The 24,902-nt window shown below is 37.6% G+C and overlaps 1 long non-coding RNA gene and 1 pseudogene across 2 annotated transcripts in view; both read left to right on the forward strand.

Annotated features, from left to right (window-relative positions):
• LOC122213315 overlaps positions 1-24,902 on the forward strand; it is a 219,382-nt gene that overhangs the window by 116,180 nt on the left and 78,300 nt on the right. The window lies entirely within an intron of this gene.
• Positions 7,304-7,784, forward strand: LOC122213297 (annotated as a pseudogene).

Raw genomic sequence — 24,902 nt, forward strand, 5'->3', positions numbered from 1 at the left:
ACTTTCTGTAAGTATCTGTAAGTTTTGATGATGACCCTTTCTACACCTTACAGAAGTTGTCAACAAAAGATTTCAAACAATTAAGACTTGTGATCCTTCTTTGAAAGCCTTCCTTAAATAGTCTGTTGACAATGAGGGTTTGCAATTGCTCAGTCATAAGTCCATAAACCATAACTAACTCTGAGTATGTGCATGAAAAAACAAGCATGCTATGACTGCTGCCTGACCATCAGTGATCATAAAATACTAACAATGATAAAGGCATCCTGATTTGGGAAATGATAAAACCTAGGGGCAAATAGTACGTTTTAGATTTGATTTGATACAATAGTATGAAGAAATGATTAATTTTCCCTAGGATAGTCTCGGATGACTCTCAAACAAGATCATACCTAAAAACGTTTTCTTATTGTTTTATTGTGGGATAGGTCTCCATCAAGCAAATAAAAGGAAGGGGAGGAGAAAAATGGAGACAGGAAGCAACAGGATACACTGGTGTATAAATTAGTTAGTGAGCTTAAAATTAGCCTGGAAGTTACAAGGACCCTAGATCTCAAAATAAGATGCTTAAGTTCTCAGGAAAGATGGCTGAGTAAGAGGATCTTAAGTTCATCTATTCCATGGACACACCTAGAGAACAGCCACATCAAAGTAATTAACCTAAAAAATGACAAAGACTGACAGAACAGACTTTCCAACGTTAATCATAAAGAGGAAGCCACATTGAAAAGGATAGGAAGGGCTGAGACAGGATATGGAACTAAACTCCTGATGAGACTAACCACAAAGGAAAGGAACAGACCCCATGCCAGCCACCCCAGACACAGGACCTGCACTGGGAATATGAGTCCCCATAGCATTTGGCTTTGAAAACTAGAGGATCATAACTATGCAAGTTTTTGCATTCAGCAGGGCCTAACTCTGGGTACTTTAAAAACTAGTGCACTTAGCTCTGGGAGAACTAGAGGATGATAGGAAACTGAATCCTTGCTCTTAAAGAGACAATACAACAAAAAGCTCTGCTGAGATACAGCATAGCAACAGTTTGAAAACTGCCTGGCATGTGAACGAGATTCATAATCTCAAAACATGTGCTGGAGGGGCAGAGATCTTTAGGAGAATTCTTCAAGAACAAAAGAGCTGGCAGGTGCCACATCCTTACCACCACTACCACCCTCAATAGCCAGAGAGTTGCAAGAACACTCTCCAACTACCTTCATAACACTGCATACCCATCTCCCACATTCTTCTGCAGACCTGCCCATCCAACCCACCCGACTCAATAGGCATCATTCCAAAGCTGCTTCTGTCCTGACATATCCTGCAAGCAGCTCCAGCAAAGACCAGTGCCACTCCAGAGTGACTCCTGCCTTAGAGAGGAAGATAACCACACACACCAGTTTGGCTATAGTCCCAGCAGATAGATGAGGCAGACATATGATCTGACTGCTGGCCCACCCCCAAACAGTGGCAGCACAGGGAGAAAAACCTGTAATTTGGGGTCACTGCAGCCCTAAAAGATGGATTAGGGACTGGCATCTGGTCTGAATGCTGGTCCTGCCCACCAGCAAAATCCTCTCAGGAGACAAGGCAGGGAGATCACGCTGCTGATTGTTGCTGCTGAAGGCAGGCATCTATCTGACTGCTGATACCACCCAAATATAAGCCCATGGCAGTTCCAGACTTACCCATTAACAGCACAGGAACCAAATCCTGCCAGCAACTGGAAAAGTGAGCCATTACAGCTGGAATAAAGGCAAACATAGCTCAGCTACAACAGTAAGGTTCATGCAAGCCACATAGAGATACTTCTAAAGCACCTGCTTATGGTCAACAAGACACATTGTCATGCTACAGGCCATTACAACATTCTTCTGTACGAGGCCACTGCTTTCAAGATCAGGAGATGTAGCTGAATTTCCTAACACATTAAAAAAAAAGGATAGACAAAAATGAGGAGACAGAGGAATGTGTCCCAAATGAAAGAACAGGACAAAGTCATGGCAAAAGAGCTAAATGAAATATAGATATGCAGTATGCCTGATACATAATTCAAAGTAATGGTCACAAAAATTCTCACTGGACTTGAGAAAAGAGTGGAGGATATCAGTGAGACCTTCAACAAAGATATATATATATATATATATATATATATATATATATATATATATATATATATATATATATGCAGAGATGAAGAACTCAATAACTTAAAGAGAAACTGCACTGGAAGAAATCAACAGCATATTGGAGGAGACAGAAGAACAAATCAGTGACCTGGAAGGCAGTATAATGACAAGCAACCAAACTGAACAGAAAAAAATAAATGAAATTTTAAAAAAGAATAAAAGATGAGAATAGATTAATGGGACTCAGCAACATCATCAAGCATAATAACATTCACAGTATTGGGATCTCAGAAGGAAAACAAAGAGAAAAGGGAGCAGAAAATTTATTTGAAGAAATAATAGCAGAAAAGTTTTCTAATTTGGGGAAGGAAATAGACATCCAGATCCAGGAGGCACAGAGAGCCCCCCAACAAAATCAACTCAGGGATTGGTCCACACCACACACATAATAATTAAAATGCCCCCCCCCAAAAAAAGTAGTGGTAAAGATAATTTTAGAAGGAGCGAGAAAATACAAAACAGTTACATACAAAGGAAACCCCATAAGGCTCTCCACTAATTTTTCAGCAGAAACTTCACAGTCCACAAGGGAGTGGCAGGATATATTCAAAGTGCTGAAAGCAAACACTTTCCAGGAAAATTATCCTTTGAAATAGGAGAGATGAAGAGTTTCCCAGACAGACACAAGTTAAAGGAGTTCATCACCACTAAACCAGTCTTCCAAGAAATGTTTAAGGGAATTCTTTAAGTGGAAAAAAAGAGGCTATAATCAGGAATAAGAAAATTATAAAAGGAAAAAAACTTCACAGAGAAGTACAAACATAATAAATGTAGTAGATTAATCCTTATAACACCAGTACAGAAGTTAAAGCAGTAAAATCAATTCTATCTATAAAAAATCAGGCAAGGGGTACCTGTCAGGTCATGATCTCATGGTTTGTGGGTTCAAGCCCTGCACTGGGCTCCCTGATGTCAGCACAGACTCCACTTTGGATCCTCTGTCCCCCTCTCTCTCTGCACCTCTCCTTCTTGCACTCTACCTCTCAAAAATAAATAAACATCACAAAAAATCATCTAAGGCATTCACAAAAGGATGTAAAGTATGACATCATATACATAAAAATTGGAGGGGAATAAAAATTTAGTGCTTTTAGAATGAGTTCAAACTTAAGCAACCATCAACTTAATATAGACTTCTCTATGTGTGAGATGTTATATCTGAAACTAATGGTAACCACAAATCAAAAACCTATAGCTGATATGGAAAAAATAAAGAGAACAGAATCTAAGCATAACACTAAAGAAAGCCTTCAAACCACAAGGGAAAAGAACAAGAAAAGAACAGAAAAGAACAAAAAGAACCATATAATAAGTAACAAATTAGCCATAACAAATACCTATCAATAATTAATCTGAATGTAAATAGACTAAATGCTCCACTCAAAAGTCATAGAGGGACTGAATGAATAAAAAATAAGACCTATCTATATGCTGCCTAAAAGAGACTCACTTCAGACCCAAAGACCCATGCAGGTTGAAAATGAAGAGATGGAAAAACATTTACAGTGCAAATGGAAGCAAAAAGAAAGCTGAGGTAGCAATGCTTATAATGAACAAAATAGACTTTAAAATGAAGACTGTATGTAACAAGAGACAAGAGTACTACATAATAAAAAAACCAATCCTACAAGAGAATATAACAATTGTAAATATGCACCCAGCATGGAAGCTCATAAAGGAAGTAATTGAAAGTAATATAATAATAGTAGGGAAATTTAAACACACCACTTACATCAATGAATACACTGTCCAGACAGAAAATCAACAAGGAAACAGCAGCTTTGCATGACACATTGGACCAGTAGGACCTAACACACATATGAAAAACGTTCCATCTAAAAATAGAAGAATTTACATTCTTTTTAAGTGCACATGGAACATTCTCCTGAATAGATCATATGTTAGGCCACAAAACAAAATGCAATAAATTCAAAACGATTGAAATCATATCAAACATCTTTTAAGACCACAAGAGTATGAAACTAGAAATGAACCACAAGAAAATTCTGGAAAGAACACAAATACATGGAGACTAAACAACATGCTACTAAACATTGAACGGGTCAACCAAGAAATCAAAAGGAAATAAAAAATACATGGAGACAAATGAAAATAAAAACACAATGGTCCAAAATCTTTGGGATGCAGCAAAAACAGTTCTAAGAGGAAAGGCAATAGTGATATAGGTCTACATCAAGAAGCAAGAAAAATCTTAAATAAACAACCTAACTTTACACCTAAAGGAACTAGAAAAAGAAAAACAAAGCCAAAGCTAGTAAAATAAAGGAATTAATAAAGATTAAAGCAGAAATTAATGAAAGAGACTTAAAATACAATAGAAAAAAATCAATCTAATCAGGAACTGATTCTTTGAAAATATGAACAAGACTAATGAACTGTTAGACTCATAAAAAAAGGAGAGAGAGACTCAAGTAAATAAAATCAGAAATGAAGGAGAAATAACACCTGACACCACAGAAATAAAAAAGGATTATAAGAGAATATTATGAAAAATTATATGCTAACAAATTGGACAACCTAGATAAATAATAATAAATTCCTATAAACAGGCTGATTACTAACAATGAAATGTAATCAGTAATCAAAATTGTCCCAAAAAAACAATTTTTGGGGACAAAAATTATTTGTCCCAAACCACTTCAAAGGTGAATTCTACCAAACAATTAAAGAGGAGTTAATACTTATTTGTCTCAAACTATTCAAAAAAAGGAAAAGAAAGCTTCCAAATTCATTCTACAAGGCCATAATTGCCATGATACCAAAACTAGATAAAGACACTACAAAAAAACTATAGGCCAATATTCATGGTAAACATAGACACAAAAATCCTCAACAAAATATTAGCAAACTGAATCCAAGAATACATTGAAAAAGTTATTCACCGTGATAAAGTAGGATTTATTCTAGGAATGCTAGGGTGGTTCAATATATGCAAATCAATTAATGTGTTACATCACATCAATAAGAGAAACAATAAAAACCATACGATCATCTCAATGATAAATGCATAAAAAGCATTGACAGTGTACAACATTCATTTATAATTAAAAACTATCAACAAAGTATGCTTAGAAGAAACATACCTCAACATAATAAAGGCTATATATGGAAAAACCCACAGCTAACATCATCTTCAAAGGCAAACAACTGAAAGTTTTTCCTTTAAGATCAGGAACAAAGCAAGGATGCCACACTCTTGCCACTTTTCTTCAACATAGTACCGAAAGTCCTAGCCATAGCAATTAGATAAGAAAAAGAAATAAAATCCATCTTGATTGATAAGAAGTAAAATTGTCACGATTTGCAGATGGCATATACTATACACAGAAAACTCTAAAAACTCCACCAAAATAATACTAGAACTAATAAATGAATTCAGTAAAGTTGCAGGATACAAAATTAATATACAAAAATATCCTGTGTTTCTATACACTAATAACAAAATAGTGAGAGGGAAATTAAGAAAACAATCTCATTTACAATTGCACCACAATGAATAAAATACCTAGAGATAAACTTAACTAAGGGGGTGAAAAATCTGTACTCTGAAAACTGTAAAATACTGATGAGAGAAATTGAAGATGACACAAATGGAAAGATATTTCATGCTCATGGATTGGAACAGTTAATATCGTTAAAATGTTCATACTACTTAAAGCAATTTACAGATTTAATGCAACCTCTATTAAAATACCAACAATATTTTTCACAGAAATAGTACAAAAAGTCCTAAAATTTGTATGGAACCACAAAAGACCCCAAATAGCCAAAGCAATCTTGAGAAAGAAGAACAGAGCAATCCCAGATTGCTAATATGCTAAGGGACTAATATGCAAAATGTATAAAGAATTTCTGTGACTCAACACACATTAAAAACAAAACAAAACCAAAAAAAAAAAAAAAACCCTGATAATCTTATTTAAAAATGAGAAGACCTGAGGCGCCTGGATGGCTCAGTCAGTTGGGCGTTCGAGTTCGGCTCAGGTCATGATCTCGCAGTCCGTGAGTTCAAGCTCCGCGTTGGGCTCTGTGCTGACAGCTCAGAGCCTGGAGCCTGTTTTCATATTCTGTGTCTCCCTCTCTCTCTGACCCTCCCCCGTTCATGCTCTGTCTCTCTCTGTCTCAAAAATAAATTAATGTTAAAAAAAAAGAGAAGACCTGATAGATATTTTTCCAAAGAATATAAATGGCCAATAAGTACATGAAAAACATGCTCAACATCACTAATCATCAGGGAAATGCAAATTAAAACCACAGTGAAATATCATCTCAAACAAGTAAGAGTGACTAGTATTAAAAAAACAAACAAACAAGAAATAACACATGTTGGTGAAGATGTGGAGAAAAGGGAACCCTTGTGCATTTTTAGTAGGAATGTACCCTGGTGCAGCCACTGTGGAAAATAGTATAGAGGTTCCTCAAAAAATTAAAGATAGATTTACCACATGGTCCAATATTCAACTACTGGGTATTTACCCAAAGAAAAAGAAAATACTAACTTGATATATGCATTCATATGTTTATTACAGAATTATTTATAGTAGCCAAGATATGGAAGCAATCCAAGTGTCCATTAGTAGATGACTGGATAAAGAATTAGTAGATGACTGGATATCTGCACGTGCACACATATGCATTCAGTGGAAGATTACTCAGCCATAAAAAAGAATGACATCTTGCCATTTGCAAAAACATGGATGGACCTAGAGGGCATAGTGCTAAGTGAAATAAGTCAGACAGAGAAAGACAGATACCGCATGATTTCACTCATATATGAAGTTAAGAAAGAAAACAAATGAACAAAGAAAAAGACAAACAAAAAAAAACCCAGACACTGAAGTACAGAGAGCAAAATGGTGGTTGCCAGAGGGGAGGTGAGTGGAGGGATAGGTGAACAAGAAAAAAGGGAATAAGAGTACATTTATTTTTATAATACTGATAAATATATAGAATTGTCAAATTATTACATTTGTACCTGAAACTAATGTAACATTCTATGCTAATTACACTTGAATTAAAAAAAAAAAAAAGCTTAGACTTTGTGGAGCACACTCCTATGAGTAATTAAAATTTTAAAGCACTGTTAGGTTGATTAAAAAGAAAACACTCCAGTGTCTGGGGCAGTTGCATGGAAGGGAGGCCGAGATGGCAGATGAGATTATAAAGGCTCAGGCCACTAGACCTGCTAGCAACACAGTCCTCAGGAAGATCATTTGCAAGGAAATCCCAGCCAAAATAATTTCTGAGGATGACCAGTGTCTTGCTTTCCATGACATTTCCCTTCAAACACCAACACATTTTTCTGGTGATACCCAAGAAAGATATATTTCAGATTTCTGTAACAGGAGATGCTGAAAATTTTCTTGGACATTTAATGATTGTTGGCAAGAAATGTGGTTGATCTGAGCCTAAAGAAGGGTTATCAAATGGTGGTGAAGGAAGGTCCAGATGGGGGACAGTCTGTCTATCGCGTTCATCTCCATGTTCTTGGAAGTCAGCAGATGAATTGGCCTCCTGGTAAAGCATGTTTTAGGGATTATTTTGCCTTCTCTAGGTAATGATCAATATTTTCAAGTTCTGATATGTTAAACAGTATACTTATTTTTGCCTGTTTATGAAGAGATTGAGGACATACTTTTAAAAACCCATAATTAATAAAAGACAATGTTGCATGGTTAAAACAAAACAAAACAGAAGACTATCCAGTTGCCCAATACAGGAGAAGTTTAAGGGATGTATTGCTAGAGAGTACAGAAAACAGGAAAGAAAGCTTCTGGCAGCAATAAACCAAAGACGATAGAGTGGATGCTAAGACAGCTGCAAAACCCCTAGCAGTCCTATACAAAACCAAAACAGCATCTACGTCATCTACATCCATGATGCCATGAAGCCCAATTGCTATTGCAGTTCTGAGTATATGGAGGTTGTAGAGAAAATCTGGTGCTTGAGTGGATTTCCAATGGTGGTCCTTTGCCTCTGACCTTTCACATCTTAACTAGGTCTATCAAGCAAGAGAAAAATACTGCTGAAGCACACTCCCCCAATTCAACCCAAGAAGTATTGAGGCTTTGCAACAACAATGATGACAGACGAAAAAAAAAAAAAAAAAAAAAAAAAAGATTTATATGTATTCTCTAGTGGAGGGCTAGCAATAGGAACTCAATAAAGCTTTTATTCTTCAGAAAATACAGTAGGGACTCAATAAACATTTTCTGACAGGAAAAGAGAGGATGGAGGAGGAGAATGGATGGGAGGAGGATGGGAGGAAAGAAACAAGGGAAGAAGGAAAGAAGAAAGAGAAAGAAAGAGAACTTTAAAAAGATCACTTAAATAGGAAATGCTTTTTGTGCTTTGAAAGTTTAAAGGGTGTTATCAGATGATACAGTAAGACATCTAAGTTTCTTCTCATAGGGCAAAGTTCTGGTAAATTTCTCCATGCTGTCTCCTATATGTTTACCCATCTCTGTTCACTCAGATGAGGATTAGAATTAAGAGTTATTCCATTCTCTCCTCTGCTTCCAAGACTCCAATTTTACACATTAGGTCTTTTTATATCATTCCATATGTCCCTGAGTCTCTATTTAATTTTTTCACTTTTCTGTTATCCAGATTGGATAATTCTTATTAATCTATCTTCAAACATACTGATTATCTATGTTCTATTAAGTTCATTCAGTAATTTTTTTTTAATTTCAGATATTATTTTTCAATTCTAGAATATACAAATGATTCTTCATTATGTTAGTGGAGATTTCCCTTATTTTCATTCATTGCAAGTGTATTATTCTTTATGTTCTTAAGCATAGTTAAATGGTTATTTTAAAATCTTTTCTAATTCTGGGGCACCTGGGTGGCTCAGCTGGTTAAGTGTCCCACTCTTGATTTCGGTTCAGGTGATGAGCTCACAGTTTGTGAGTTTGAGCCCCGCCTGGGGCTGTCAGTGTGGAGCCTGCTTGAGATTCTCTCCTCCTCTCCTCTCTCTCTGCTCCTCCCTCTGCTCATGTGCATATGTGTGCTCTCTCTCAAATGAGTTTAAAAAAATGTTTTTTGGTAATTTAAAATCTTGCTAACTTCAGAGTTGGTCTTTTTTCTTGAGAATGGGTCATATTTTCCTGATTCTTTGAATTTCAAGTCATTTGGGATTGTATCCTCAACATTGTGAATCTTATGTTTTAGAGGCTGAATTCTTTTATATTCCTCTGAGGAGTGTAGATTTTCTATTTTAGCAAGCAATTATTTGGTTGCACTCAAACTGAAAACACTGCCTCCTGCACAACACCTTAAAGGTTACTTCAGTTTTTTTAATCTTTAGCTGAAGTTGCCTAATGCATGCATGGTCTGACAGCCAGAGGTTTAGGCAGAGTTTATAATAAAACTTGCCTCTCTCTCGAAATCTCTGGGATTTCCCTTACACTTGCCAATAGCTGTGGTTTTCCCCAACATAGTCCTGTAGTTCTTGAGGTCAGAAAAATTGAGAATTTTCTTTAGTTTTAGTGACATGTTGATGCCAACTTTGGCCTGCCCAGAAAATAAATATTATTGAAAAATGGGTAATTTTTCATGCACTTCCCTTTTTTAAAGTGTCAACTCCTCCTCAGAATCTGCCTGCTTTTGTTCACTCTCTGATTGAAAAAGTCTGATTACAACTGATCCTAATTACTATTATTTATTTTTTATTTATTTTTTTGTTAGTAATCTCTACACCCAACATGGGTCTCAAACTCATGACCCTGAGATCAAGAGTCACATACTCTTCTGACTGAACCAGCCAGGTGCCCCTGACCAGCCCTAATTATGATTTATAATTAATTACTGAGACTGTACTCTGCACAGGAACTGTGCTTTAAATATAGGTAGATTATCTTATTTAATCTTACAAGAGTCCCATGAGGGAAGGAAGTGTCAATGTTTACATTTTACAGATAAGGCAATAAAAGGTGAGAAAGATGGAGGTCTTTCTTCAGTAACAGATCTAAACCCAAATGTTTAGACCAAAGCCCATAGTCTTACTGTTGTAAGAAAGAAAATTAGCTCTTACTACCAAAAGGTGCCCTGAGGCACCAAAGACTGCCTTAGGCAGGTTTCTTAATCAGAAGCCAACTTTAAACTAGATGATTACAGGTCCTGAGAAATTCTTTTTTTTTTTTTTTTTTTTTACTCATTTAAAGCAGTGTTTCTCCATCTTGGCTTATCATAAGGATCACCCCAGGGGACTCTCTAGAGATCACAGATTTTGTGAATCAGTCTCCAGGGGCAGGGACTGGAAATCCAAATATTTAGCAGGCATTCCAGATAAGTCAATGGTCTTCCTAGTTGGAAAACACTTACTTAGAGAAATAAGCACCTGGTATTGAACACTTCATTCACAACTCTTGTGTTACTGAGTATAAATAATGATAGTAATAAGAAATGCTAATTATCACCTAGGGCTTACTCAGGTCTGGCAGGCTCTTTTCTAAGTAGTTTACATGTATTATTTCCTTTAATCCTCCCAACAAATCTATAAGTCATTGCTGTCTTTATGGGGAAACTGAGGCACCAGCTTGCCCACAGTCATACCAGTGAGTCAGGGACCAGAGTTTAGCTAGGCTGTTTGATTCTACACCACTCTTTTTTATCATTGCATTTATTCTGTTTCCACTTGTTGTATCTGTCCTGTCTACCAACCACCACTTCTGAAAAGAGGTTTGGGTAAACATGTGACACAATACATGTTTCCCAAGTACCCAAGAATCAAATTCTTAACTCAGCCTGCAAAGAGTCCTTCTTCCTGTCAGAACCCACTGAAGCTTTGTGTTGTACTCTGGGAAGCTTCAGTAGTTTCTGCTTCTTTGATTACTTTCAGGAGGAAGATTGGAAAAGAGTAGAAAAGAAGCTGGAGAGCTCAGCCAACTGATTTACAACATGCACCAAATTATTTCCACACATTTACTATAGAAGTCTCTGTGCTAGGTGCCAGTGTATAAACCAGATAAGGAGTTTGCAGTCTAAGGACGGAGGAAAATAATAAATAAGAATGCCAACTATTGCAAACTGAACTATTGATCATATCACAATCCTTGGGGTCTTTTATAGATTATGGTAGCCACCAAAGAAGTTTGAAGTGGATAGGGTGGGCTGTTTCCTTACAGCAGGTTATGCTAAAAGCAAGTCTCAGGCCAGAAGATAGATATTTATCAACTAAAGTTTTATTAGCAAAGCAAGTATCAAAAAACAATTCATATGACTTCAGTAGACTGGAGAAAGCCTCTACTCTCTTTCCTTTCAGTTGCTTTAACCATTAACTTTGCATGAAAGTTTCATTCTAGTTTAATGGCAAGTTTCCAGAGGCAGGATACTGTCACTCCAACATCCTGACAGAATCTAGAGTTCATGGCTACAAACCAGACCTTTTTACATGCAAACCCTAGGGGTATAGCCATAAGCCTCGATGGATTCTTATATTCTATTCATGCTTTTTATTAAACATTCAATGTATATTAAATACCTTAATATCACAACTAACACCTCATTTCTGATATTCCCCACATTAAGCAATAGACTCTATTTTACATAAATAGAAACCTGTTTCTGACATCAAATATGCCAATTAAAATATTCTGTTGTTGATGGAGATGTGGATAATATGAGGGCCAGTGATAGCTACCTCTGGAGTTAGTCCTTTCTGATAGAATGTTATCTCATCCCTCAGTTGTACTTAATTAGCACACTAGCTGACTACTTCTTGACCTTGCTTTCTACATCAATTCCTAGGTATTGGTTTAATCTAAGTTTTGCATTTTATAATATCATATTGTAATGTTAAAGAACTTTAAGATAATTGCAGACATTGTAACAACAAATAAGAAAACAGAAACCATGGTAAATGCTGTAAAAGAAGCCCATTACTGGGTGTTTTGGCAGAATATTAGAGAACAAACCAGTTTCCTCTCACCAGAGCCCTTTCCCTCCTTCCCTCTCCCTCCTCCCCATCTCTAAGGGACTAGGGAAGGGGGATTTGAGAGTCAGAGAACATCTCTCCTACTTTTCCTTCTTCTAGTCTTACTGCCTCAGTTGTTCAAAAGTACAAGTAGTAGTTGCAGAGCAGAGAATGTTCAGGCAGGTGGGGAAAATAGAAAATCATGAAAGAGAGGACAGAAAACTTTAATGCCATGTTTTGAGAAATAAGCCCACTGCCCCAGTCAAAAGAGGGATGCAGAGACTTGTAACACAGTGAAGCAAGGCTTTAATCAACGTTCTTGCAAGAGCAGGTGTCTGATAGGCACACTCGGGGCAGTTACAGAAGGCAATTTATCTCCTAGTGTGCAAGTCCCTCCCCTGGTTCCTCATTGGCTGAGTGCTACAGAAGTTACAGCCTTACCCGGAAGTTGCCTATGCCCAAGTAAGGCCAAGAAGTGGTCTGATTGGAACAAATGTACATTCTTTGAGGTGACGCAAAGACTTCAGTTCTTTGGCACATGCTCATTGCATAGCCTGTGAAAAATAAGCCCACAAAATGGAGAGGGGAAGAAGAACCGGGAAGTGAAGGGTCTAAGGGTTAGGGACTCCATTGTGGTGTGTGTGTGTGTGTGGGGGGGGGTGTTTCTTACATAGTTCTAATAGGTTGTAAACCTATTGGTAACTAGACAACACAGCTTTTACTTGGTCTTTCTGGAAATGAATCATCTCACTTCTCACACAGGGATCAGCAGGGAAGCTTCCTGAAATCACCCTAACCTATACCTTCCCCAGTCACCAGCAGAGCTCCTCTAGTGGTCTCAGTGGTCCTCAGACACATGGATTCCTCAGAGTGCATGGAGTGTCACATTCTAAGAGCCCTGTTTCCTCCCACTAACCAGCTCTCACCTGCCTTGTCACTGCTGCTTCCTCCACCAGTTGTCCTTCCCAGCCCCTCCTCTCTATTCAGCGTGACCTAAGGCTTCTCTAGAGGAGCAATATCTGGCTCTTCTTACTTTCCAACACAGATTTCCTCTGCTTCCTATTGCCTAAATGATGACAACTAATGGATTCTGTTCATTTTTATACTTCCACTGGTGTGTCTTCATTGTTGTTGTTGCAATAAAAAAGTTATGTTTTGCATGTTGATTATGCAAAGAAATCAAGCAATATGTAAAGGAATAAGGAATAAAGCAATAATCATCTTAAATCTTACAACCCAAAGAGAACTACTGTTAGCAAACTAACTTTTAATTATCTTGCTACATATAAATACACAGAAGTGCATAATTTTACATAAGCAAGACCTTATTACACATGTTAGTTTTAGCATAGCTGTGTTTCTTTTTGTTAACTTATTCTGGCTTGCTTCCACACTTATACATTCTAATATAATCATACACAAACATGTACACATATATGGGAGAGTTGTCATGTTTGTTTTCTAATAAAAACATGGTGTAAATTCTTCCCTTCATCTTGCTTTTATCACTTAACAATGCATTATGGAAATTCCTCCAAGCCAAAGGTTTAAATTTCATTCTCTTTAATGATAACATAATATTCCAGGGTATCAATTACCAGAATTTAATCCTCCCCGTAATGATGGACATTTACATCGTTTATAGGTTTTTGTTTGTTTGTTTGTTTTTTTTTGGAGGAGGGCACTACAAACAATGTATGAATACTTATCCTATTACATATGTCCTTTATATATTGGTGCTTTTATTGTTTTGACTACAAAGGAAAAATCTGTAGGCAATTAGGGATTGCTTTAAAATTTTTCAGTATTACAAATAAAATTGCAATGAACATTCCAGATTATATCTTTGATTGTTTCATTAGGTTAAATTCCTAAAGTTAGATTGGTAAATTATGAATTAGAACATTTTTAAGATTCTTAATGCACATTGCCAACTTGTTCTCCAGAAAGATTATGGTTGCAACCTTTTCAATCTTTCTAGAGGAATGTGAGAGACCTTTTTTGAGAACACCCTCACTGCTACAGATGTTCTGGTACTTATTTCTTTATTAACTCTACTTCATAAGATCATCTTTAACCATATCCATCACTCTGTGTGTCCACCTCTCTTGCTGGATCCTGAAAATCTTGACACTGAGTGGGTCATGGGTGGTGTCCTTTTTTTCTTTTTCCTTTTTTTTTTTTTAAGGTGGCACTCTTTGTGGAGTATCTTTAATAACTTATGGAGCAAAAAAAATTTTCTTTTACTTTGGGGCAATTTTCACTACTGCTGATTACAAGTTACATACCCCAATACATCCACTAACTTTATCTTCCAAGGTAGACAGGGTTTATCCCTTGGGGTTTATATAATGGATATAAAGTATATTGATGGGGGTGACTTCTTGACAAAAGACAGACAATATTAAACTGGAAGAGGCTTAAAGTCCTCATTTTTTCAAGACACTTGCTTCTCAAAACTGCTGTATCTGGAAACCAAGTGTCCACAAGAATTTATCGATGATTCTCAAACCTAATATCCATCAGGATCACCTGAAAGGTTTGTTAAAAGACCTGTGGCCGAGGTGCACCTGGGTGGCTCAGTTGGTTAAGCATCTGACTCTTGATGTCAGCTCAAGTCATGATCTCACAATTCCTGAGTTCCAACCATCCAGCACTCCCCATCAGTCTCTGGGCTGACAGCACAGAACCTGCTTGGGATTCTGTCTTCCTCTCCCTCTGCCCCTCCCCAACTTGCTCACACACACTCTCTCTCTCCCTCTCTCAAAATAAATAAAAATAAGCTTAAAAAAAAAAAAAGAACTATGGCTGAGCTCTAACCCTAAAGTTTCTGATTCAGTGTGTCAGAGGCAAAGTTGGATAATTTGCATTTCTAACAAGGTTTTAGGTGGTACTAATGATGTTGGTCCTTTAGCAACACTTAAGAGCCACTGTTCTCTGTCCTATCCTCCCCCACCTGCTCTGGTAATGGAGCCTCACTTCGAAGCTCTATTCTCTATAAAGAATCCCTCTTTTTATTCTGTCTTTCGTGACAGTAAGGAACAGCTGGCCAGCACCTTCCTCATTATAACCTTTCATACCCTTGAAGAAAAAGATTTGGTTTTCCTCATCCTCCTTTTCACCTGAGTCCTGATTCCCTCAGCCTTTCCTTATAATCAAATTTTGCTACCAATTCATCATTTTTATTATTCTTCCCTGAAGCCCATTTTGAATTTCCACCCCACCCACTCCTGTCCCCACTTCAGTTAATAAGGAGATAGGAGGGGAAGAGAAGGCGCTAAACAAAAACCTTGAATTCATAGCTTTTTGCTATTCCTGCCAGAGGCTGTGGCCACAATATTTAAGAAGTTCATAGAAATTGGTGATTTTTTTTCCCCTCAGTTCTTTATTTCAAAGATTATAGCATTCCATAAATGGGTACAAACTATTGGTCACTTTCTTCATACTTAGTCACACATAATCAACTGCATCTTTTGGTAATAAACACCCATTTACTTAGTCTACAAGTATTTTTTGAACATTTAGAACAGGCCAGACATTGTGAATACCATATCTAGTGGATGTGGCATTAACTTTCGGTCAGGACAACTTGTCTGGGCAGGTCCTAACAGACTGAGAATATGAGAAATGTTTTCAACAACCCCACCTACAGTATGGCTGAAAGATAAGTTTTATCAACCCAAAATTATTTTAGCCTCTTCCAAATCCACTGTTCATATGGAAAGGGACCTAGATTATGGCCAACTTTACATTATTTACAGGAGATAATAATATTTTTTATAGTTCAAGTTAGTATACAATTAACAATCATTTCTGTTCATCTTTGGGGCATGTTCTGAAATATGCATATTTCATTCAATGCTGCCATGAATAGCACTGATTACACAAAAAACTACGTCTGAAACTATCTTAGCCCTCAAATGGTAGGAGAGAGGGAGGTCCTTGTGATCTCTTTTCTAAGAGCTCTAATTCCATTCATGAGGGCTCCATGAGTAATTCCATTATCATGACTTACGCAACTTGCAAAGACCCCACATCCTAACACGATACACTATGCATTAGAATTTCAACATATGCATTTGGCTATGGGAAGGAAGGAAGGGGCAGATGACAAAAATGATATGCCTATAGGAGAAACTTTTTTTTTTTTTTATGGTTACTAGATGATTTTCCCCATGCCCTGAACACTATTGTGTACTCTGAGGCTGCAAAACTTTGCGTGGTGAATTGTAATATACGCTCTTGGTGCTATGCATTCTTGGCACTGCACTTGTGGTTTGGGGACACCAGATGGCTCAGTGAGCCAGGTAGCACTCTTCTCAGGTTACCCTGTGTGGTTGTGCTCTGCAAATGAATTGTTTAATCTTCTTCCTACCAGTTATTCTGGCTTTTGATGAATGAGTTTTGATTCCTAATGTCCAACAAAATGTATGTAAATAATAGTGCTGAACCTATCTCAACGTAGCAACAATAATAAAACTATCCAGGGAAATGGGAAAAAGCAAGTTTTATGATACCTCAAATCTCTTTCAAGGAAATGACCATGGAAAAGAGAAGAAAAATCTGCAGGCAATTAGGGATTTGATGGAAGTGCTTTGACCTAACAATAATCAGACTTTACTATAGCTGATGCCAGTCTGTGGCTTCCAAGAATTTGAAGAAAATGAGGATTGATTTCCAACGTGCAATACCAAGGCCACATTTCCTTAAGGGGCTGTGCTAATCCTATACTTTCTGATATCAGTTCCATTCCACCCAGGAACACATGGCCACAACCCCTAGAGAAGAGAGGCAGGAAGTGAACTCAGAGGCAAGCGTTTTAACTTTCCACCCTCCAAACTAATTTTGATAATTTATGTGAATATTTTAAATAAAGTGTTAATCGATCAAATCCAACAGTACATGAAAATAATAATCCACCTTCACAAGCATATTTTTTTACAGGAAATTTGTTAGCATACATTTAAAAAGTCAAAGTAAGTAGGAAATGTTGTAAGATAATAGTACATTCTGTAAAGACAGTTCATAAAAATTTACTCCCATTCTTAATTCTAAGGTCTGTAAAAATTTAGAATAGAAGACTATTTTCCTTCCTATAATGATGGGTACCTGTCTCAAACCAAAAAAAAAAAAAAAAAAAAAAAAAAAAGATATTGGTAAAATATGGTAAGCATTTGTATTAAAATCTGCATGAAGCAAGAAGGCCTACTACAGAATTATTACACAGGATCCATTTCTTCCTTCAAAAATATAGATTAAACCCCGGGTGCCTGGGTGGCTTAGTCCGTTAAGCCAACTCTTGGTTTTGGCTAAGAGCATGATCTCACGGTTTTATGAGTTCCAGCCTTGTGAGTCTCCACACTGACAGCATGGAACCTGCTTGGGATTCTCTGTCTCCTTCTCTCTCTGTCCCTCCCCTACTCGCACTGTCTCTGTCTCTGTCTTTTTCTAAATAAATACAAATATAAAAATAAAAATATAAATATAGCTCATACATTTTTTCAGGCACTGGGGGTATAAAAATGAACAAAAGAGTCCATTGTCTTGAAAGTTCTCACTCAACAGGAAGATATAAAGACATAGCTAATGGAAAAGAGAAAGAAAATTGTTACTGTGAAAGAATGTCAATCTCAAATGGATTCAGAGAATATAAAATTAAAAAAAATCTCATGCATTTGTTGTCCTCAGGAAAACAAAACTTAAGGACTGAAAGATTTCCTTTACATACCTGATTTACAGAAAAGTGATAAGATTGAAATTTTCTTAAATGATAGAGAGTTGGTCAGGTGTTGCCTTATATCAACCTTGGGAACTTTTACTTATGGTTTCCAGAGGCATGAACAAGAAACCACCCGGGTCCCGCTAGTTTCACCAAATAAGCTGAATTGAGCTTTGTGTGACTGGATTGGTTTTTTCTGCTCAGGGAATTTTCAAAGCTGGTCTCCACTTGTTTTTGATTTTAACTGGTTCTAACTCAACTCTCTCCTTTTTACACTCCGTGCCCATAAATACAGCCCACCCCAAGCCCTCCACAGAGTCGCCCGTAGCTTGCTGCAGTTTGCATGCCCCAAACTGCAAATTCCTCTCCTATTCCCAAATAAACTCATCTTTTTGACAATTTTGAGTTTGTCTCAGTTTACCTCTTTATTTAGGTTGACATTACTGACAGACCGTGTACATTTATGTAGATAGTAATTTCTATAGAAAATATCAGATAGTAAACTGAAAATAAACTAGAATTAATAAGTGAGATGAAAAACTTAAATGTCTCCAAATTAATATTGGGAAGAAATGTTATTAAGAAGTAATAAAAAGAGGGGTGCCTGCATGGCTCAGTGGGTTAAGCATCTGACTTTGGCTCAGGTCATGATCTCGTGGCTCCTTCATTTGAGCCCTGTTTCCAACTCCCTGCTGTCAGTGAAGAGTCCACTTAGATCTTTGTCTCTCTCTCTCTCTCTCTCTCTCTCTCTCTGCCCCTTCTCGGCTCTCATGGGTCCAGGTGTGCACTCTCTCAAAAATAAAAAAAAAAAAATAATAAAAATTAAAAATTAAAAAAAAAATAAAGTAAGAAAAAGATAAAGTAGCTTAGGCATCCTACCAAGGAACACGCAACACCAGATGAATGTGAAGGGTACCAGAATAAGCCACCCGAAATTATGCCTCTTTGGCATATGGATTTTTCTGAGCTAAAGGCCAATGAGACTGGTAAAGGCAGGGAAAGCTATTTACCTCTCCCTAACTGCCTAAAAATAGAGCATAAAGGTCCCCTTTTATAAAGAAAATTTCCCTTCATACGCATCTCCAGACCTGGAAGAGAGCTAGTCCTGAGATAATTCTTACCAACTCAGGGATTCTTATTTGCATCAGACAACACTTATGGACCACGCATTTCCTCCCTTCTCCATCCTGTAACTTGCCTCCTCAGCACAGAAGTCCCAAATCCCTTGGCCTTCATATAGAGTGAGATATTACAGAATTTCTGCTCTGACCACTTCTTTGAGTCTCATTTCTTCATAAAATCCCAATCATCAGGTATTATAAGTAACTAAAATTGTATTTTCTCTTGTCAATCTGTCTTTATTAGTGTGATTCTCAGTCCCCAGCCACTAAACCTACGGGGGTAGAGGAGAGGTTCCCCCCACCCCCACCCCCTGTCTAAAAGTGAAATCATAAAGTTTACAGAGAGACCCCCCCAAAATATGACTAAATGCAGAGGCATACTAATTAAACAGAATACAATCTCAATTTCTTCCAAAATGACATATAGTTTGAATTCAAGTTCAATTAAAATTGCAGTGAATTTTTTTTTACCTTGACAGAAGTGATTCTAAATTTAATCTGAAAAAATAAAAGGCAAGGCTAGCCAAAAAAATCTTGAAAAACATGAATGTTAAAGGAAGTATTTCTTTAGCAGATATTTAAAGTCTTCAGGGCTACAGTAGTAATTTTTAAAGTGTCTGATTCTGAAAGAAGATACAGGCAAAATAATACAACACAAATTTATAGGAAAAGGAATAGATTAGCCAATAAATGATTTGGGGAAAATTGACAATTAAAAATAATCCATTTCGAAACTACAGGTTAATTTTAAAAGTTGAATATAAAAATAAGTTCCTCAAAAAGTTAAAATAGAATTGCCCTAAAGACCCAGAAACTACACTCTGAGGTATGCACTCAAAATAATTAAAAGCAGGTATTCAAGCAAATACTGTACACAAGTGTTCATAACAACACTATTCACAATAGTCAAAAGTGAAAATGACCCAAATGTCTATCAGTGGGTGCATGGATAAACAAAATATGATGTATCATGTAATAATCATATAAAGGATAGAAGTGGTTATACATGCTCCAAGCTGGATGAATCTCAGAAACATTATATGAAGTGAAAGGAGCCAGACAAAAAAAGGTCACATATTGTGTGGTTCCATTTATGCAAAATACCCAGAATAAGTAAATCCATAGAGACCAAAAGTAGATTCGTGGTTGCCAGGGGCTGGGGGAGTAGGAAGTAAAGAATGGTTGCTTAATGGTATTGGGGTCTCCTTTGAGGGTGATGAAATGTTTGGAACTAGATATGATGGGTATACAACATTGTGAATATACTAAAGTCACTTTAAAATTGGTAATTTGGTTATGTGAACTGCACCTCAATAAAAATGTAAATGAACAAAATTACAGAAAAAATATGGGTGTACAGCCTCCAAAATCTGAATTTGGAAAAGTTTTCTAAATATAAAATCGTGAAAGAAACCCAAAGAAAAGATAAATATACAGGAGGGATGCAAATATTTAACATTAAGTGAGTCAAGCTTAATAAAAAAAACTGCACTCTATAGATACATTACTCAAGGAATGCAAGAATCACTAGGTCCCCAAACCCGCCCTTTCCCATTCATCTCTTCTCTGCTTCTTCAACCTCTGCTGGAAAAATTCACCACCTTTTGTTAGTCTGTTCTAGAGTACCAGCTGAAAGAATATCAGACAGATATATAAAATTGCTGTTTCACACCTTGCCAGCATCATAAAATAAGCCTTAGTATAGGGTTAATGAAGGACCCTATTTATGCCCACAGAGTGTTGAATTTAGAAAGGAGCAGATCGTAACAAGATTTGCCATGAGTCTCAGTCTGGTTAATCTATAAACAGATTTCATTAGATATTTATTTAGATGCTCTGTACAGATTGCTTTAATTTTGAAATTAAGTCCCCAGGTTGGCAGTGGAATTTTAAATACTCGAATTCTAGAAAGGCAGCAGCTTTTAACCTTTGCACTTCTCTTTTAAAAGCTAATTAGGAAATTAAATCCAAAAGGACTGAATCCATAAAATGTTGGCGTTGTAATGCTGATGGAAAAATGTAAGTCACCTGCTATTTTGGTGTCATCCCCTGATTAGTCATTGAAATGAGATATTCAAAGAAATGTTTAAAGATTTTAAAAAATAATTTAGGAGAGCCACAACCTTTGTTAATATTAGAAATTTTATTGCTTGGAAAATTAAATCTGAACAGAGAAGTATTGTAGATTTTCCTATCACTCGTGGCTAAACGTTTTCTTAATGTATTATGCACTTGATCAGTCGGTAAATTTTGGGGATGATTTGTAGTGGCGTTGTCAGCTGGAGCTCCAGAGCCTGCCCATTATCTCGGTAGGTGCCCTGCCCCCCTGTGGGTACTCACCACAGACGGCTGGAGTCCACTGGGGGTGGGGGAAGCACTCAAGCTTCTTCTACCTCCAAAGGCATTTCTAGCCTGTGAGCACTTGAAATGCTCAGCAACACTCAAAATTCCCCTTTCCTTCAGCTGAAGGTTCCATTTACAGCTGTGACCCTCGACCTCTTCAAGTGAGTTGAAAATACCTTCTGACAGACGTAACGTTTTTCTCTTTTGTCTTGAATCTGCCCACAGTCCTATGAAATCCTACCATTATACGTGGATAGAGATCCACGTGTGTGCGCCTCAGCTATGTGCTTCCTAGGACTCATCCGTCAGCATCTCCATCTAAACTTCTTTCTCTCAAATACCAATTGAGTGAAGTATATTTCTGGTTAACTTAATCCACAGGCACACTTCCCGCCCCCCCACCCCCCATTCAGAAATGTCTTTAAGGACCCACCTTCTATCTGATGCTTTCCTAGGCACAGATGAGAAAACACGGACTCAGGTCCTCACGTGTTTAGGAGAGGCAGAAATGTAAATTAGTAATTTAAATAATATGTCAGATTCCAGGAGAGAAGCCTCAAAAGGGAAGAGCAGGCCCACAAAGGAGGGTGGGCATAGCTCTGCCTAGAAATATGGGAGTCAGGGGTGAAGTAGATCTTGAAAGGCAAATGATGTGTTTGCTTCCAGTTGTGGACTGGAAGAAAAGAGCGCATTCCTGACTGGTAGCTAGTCTCCAAAGACAGTCACCATCAATTCCTTCCCTCCTCATGCATGTATCATGTATATGCACTATGTTCCTCACATCAAGAGCTGGCACTAATTCCCCCACCTTAGAATATGGGCTAACCTTAGTGACTCCTTCTAACTAGTAAAATGTGGCCGAAGTATACTGTGCACCTTCTAGACTAGGTAAGAGAGGACCATGCCACTTCTACCCAGTCTGTTTGGGACGCTTGCTCTTGAAACCTAAGCACCATGTTGTGAGGAAGCCCAGGCCACAAACAGGGACCCATACGGAGAGGAACCAAGGGCCCCCAGCTGTCAGCTCTGGTCGAGCTCCCAGGCCACAGCCACTATTAATTGCCAAACATGTAAATGAGGAAACTTTTGAGATGACTCCAGCCCCAGCCACCATCCAACCCAAACCCATGAGAGAACCAAAAAAAAAAAAAAAAAAAAAAAAAAAAAATCACCTCATGGAGTTCAATCAATCTCTACTACCATGAAAGATAATAATAGTAAACGATTGTTGTTTTCAGTTATAATGTTTTGGAATGCTTTCTTACATAGCAATAGAAAACTAGAACACAGACAATGGAGGAAGCCAATGGAAGGGACAGGGACACTGAACAAGAGCGTGACTTTGGGCATCATAGGCTCTCCCAGAGATTGAGGAAAGGGAAAAGGAAAGCTTGGCATAAAGCTGCAGGATCAGGGGCAGGATATGGACACTTGTTGATGCCATATCAAGGGGGAAGGATTCTATCATGGGGGCAATGAGGAAGCCATTGAGGTCTTGGTGGGGGAAGAGAGGTTAATAGGATAAGATCTGGGGAAGCCCATCTAGCAGCAGTGTGCAGAAGGGTTGGGAATGTAGAGAATACTGTATTGTTCCCAGCAGGAGAGGATGAGGGCCCTGAAATAAGGTGAGAGCAGAGGAGATGAAGGGGAGAAGATAGATTTAAACATGCTAATGGAGATAATCTATAGGATTTGGAGATTGTCCGGGTTTGAGACTGAGGGGAGGAGAAATTAAAACTCATTAATTTGTTACATTCTGATTGAGAGCATACTAAGTACTAAGCATACTTCTGGGCCCTGAGGATAAAACGGTGAATAAGACATTTGGGGCTCTCATGAGTTTATATTCTAGTGCAAAGGAAAAACAAATGGTTTGAAGTGAGTTTAAGACTCAATTTCCAGTTAATGCCTTTCTTATTAATTTGTCTTATCATTTGTCATGAAGTATACAGGAGAAATGGACAATTTTCCAGAAAGTAAAATGAACTCCTTAATTCAATATTCTAATTGTGATCCATGAAGGAGATTATCTGGGTACTCGGGCAAGTTCAAGACATGTTTTTGAACTTTTGATACTGTTAGACTCCACATGGAAATCCAGACCCATGGGGTCCAAGGAGTACTCTGGGATGTCTATTGTGGTCTTTGATCCCTGATACCAATGGCACGTAGCAAAAGGAATCATGAATGATACACTTTAGCCAGGAAGGAAGTGATTTTCACTCATTTTTCTATAATCACGCACATATTGATTCAATAAATATCCATCATTCTGACGGCTGGACATGTTACAGTGAAAAAGAGAAAGAAAATCCCTTAGTTCATGGGGCTTATATTGTTTTTAGGAGGACAGATCATTAAACTGGTAAAGAAACAACATAGTGTCAATGTATTAGCTTCCTTTTGCTGTCATAACAAAATACCATAAACTTAGTGGCTTACAACACTATACATCTATTACAGTTCTGGAGTTCAGAAGTCTGAAAATTGATCTTATGGGTTAAAATCAAAGTGTCAGCAAGACTGTATTTCTTCTAAGAATCCATTTCCTTGCCTGTCCAGCTTCTCAAGGTTACCTTCATTCCTTGGCCTACAGCCCCCTTCCCACAATGGAATCACTCTGACTTCATCTTCCCTTGTCGTATCTCATTCTCTGGCCTGATCCTCCTGTCTCCCTTTTATAAGGACTCTTATCCCTCCCAGATTATCCAGCATGATTTCTTAATCTCCATATTCTTACCTTAATCATGTCTGCAAAGTCCCTTTCACCATGTAAGGTAACACATAGTAGATTCTGAAGATTAGGATTCAGACATCTTTGGGGACCATCATTCAGCCAACCGCAGTCAGGTCCTGATTGCTATGAAGAAAAATAAAGCAAGGCAAGCAGATAGAAAGTGTGACTTGGAAGAAAAGAATTAAAGATGAGGTCAAAAGGGGGATCTGATTATGTAAAGACTAGGGATTTTATTCTTGGGATGTTAGGAAAACTAAAGGTGTGGAATGATTTGGCGTCTGGTTTTGAAGGTTCATTTGATGCTGTGTGTGGAGAATATCCAGGAATTTCATTTCCAAAGAAGAACAGGAAAAAGGGACTAAAGAGCAATGTATGGTCAAGGGAGGTGGTTTTTTGTTTCTGTTTTGTTCCTTTTATTATTATTAGTTTTTTAGTTGGAGATACTAGCAAGTCGACGTGCTGATGGGAATTGTGTAGTAAAGAGGGGAAACAGATGACATACAAAGAAAAGGGGTTAAAGCAGAGGCAAGGTCCTGGATTGGGAAAGAGGACAGGAGGATACAGTGCACAAGTAGAGGGGCTCATTTCTGATAGGAACAGAGAGACCTTTCTTTCTTCATTAACAAGGAGGGGAGAGTGGAACAAGAGGGAAGGGACAGACACAGGGAGACCAGTACATTGTACCTGTTTTCCTGGTGGAATAAACAGCAAAAGCATTGTTAAACATGAGTGTGGGAGGGGAAATAGTAGTCATAAGAAAGAAAAGTAAGTGTGACATATTTATCCAAGAGAGTGAGAGAATGCATTGACTGTGAAAATGTCCTGGGCAATAGTGAAAGCCCCTCAAGGATGG

The sequence above is a fragment of the Panthera leo genome, chromosome A1 (genome assembly GCF_018350215.1).
Source record: "Panthera leo isolate Ple1 chromosome A1, P.leo_Ple1_pat1.1, whole genome shotgun sequence".
Lineage (NCBI taxonomy): Eukaryota > Metazoa > Chordata > Mammalia > Carnivora > Felidae > Panthera > Panthera leo.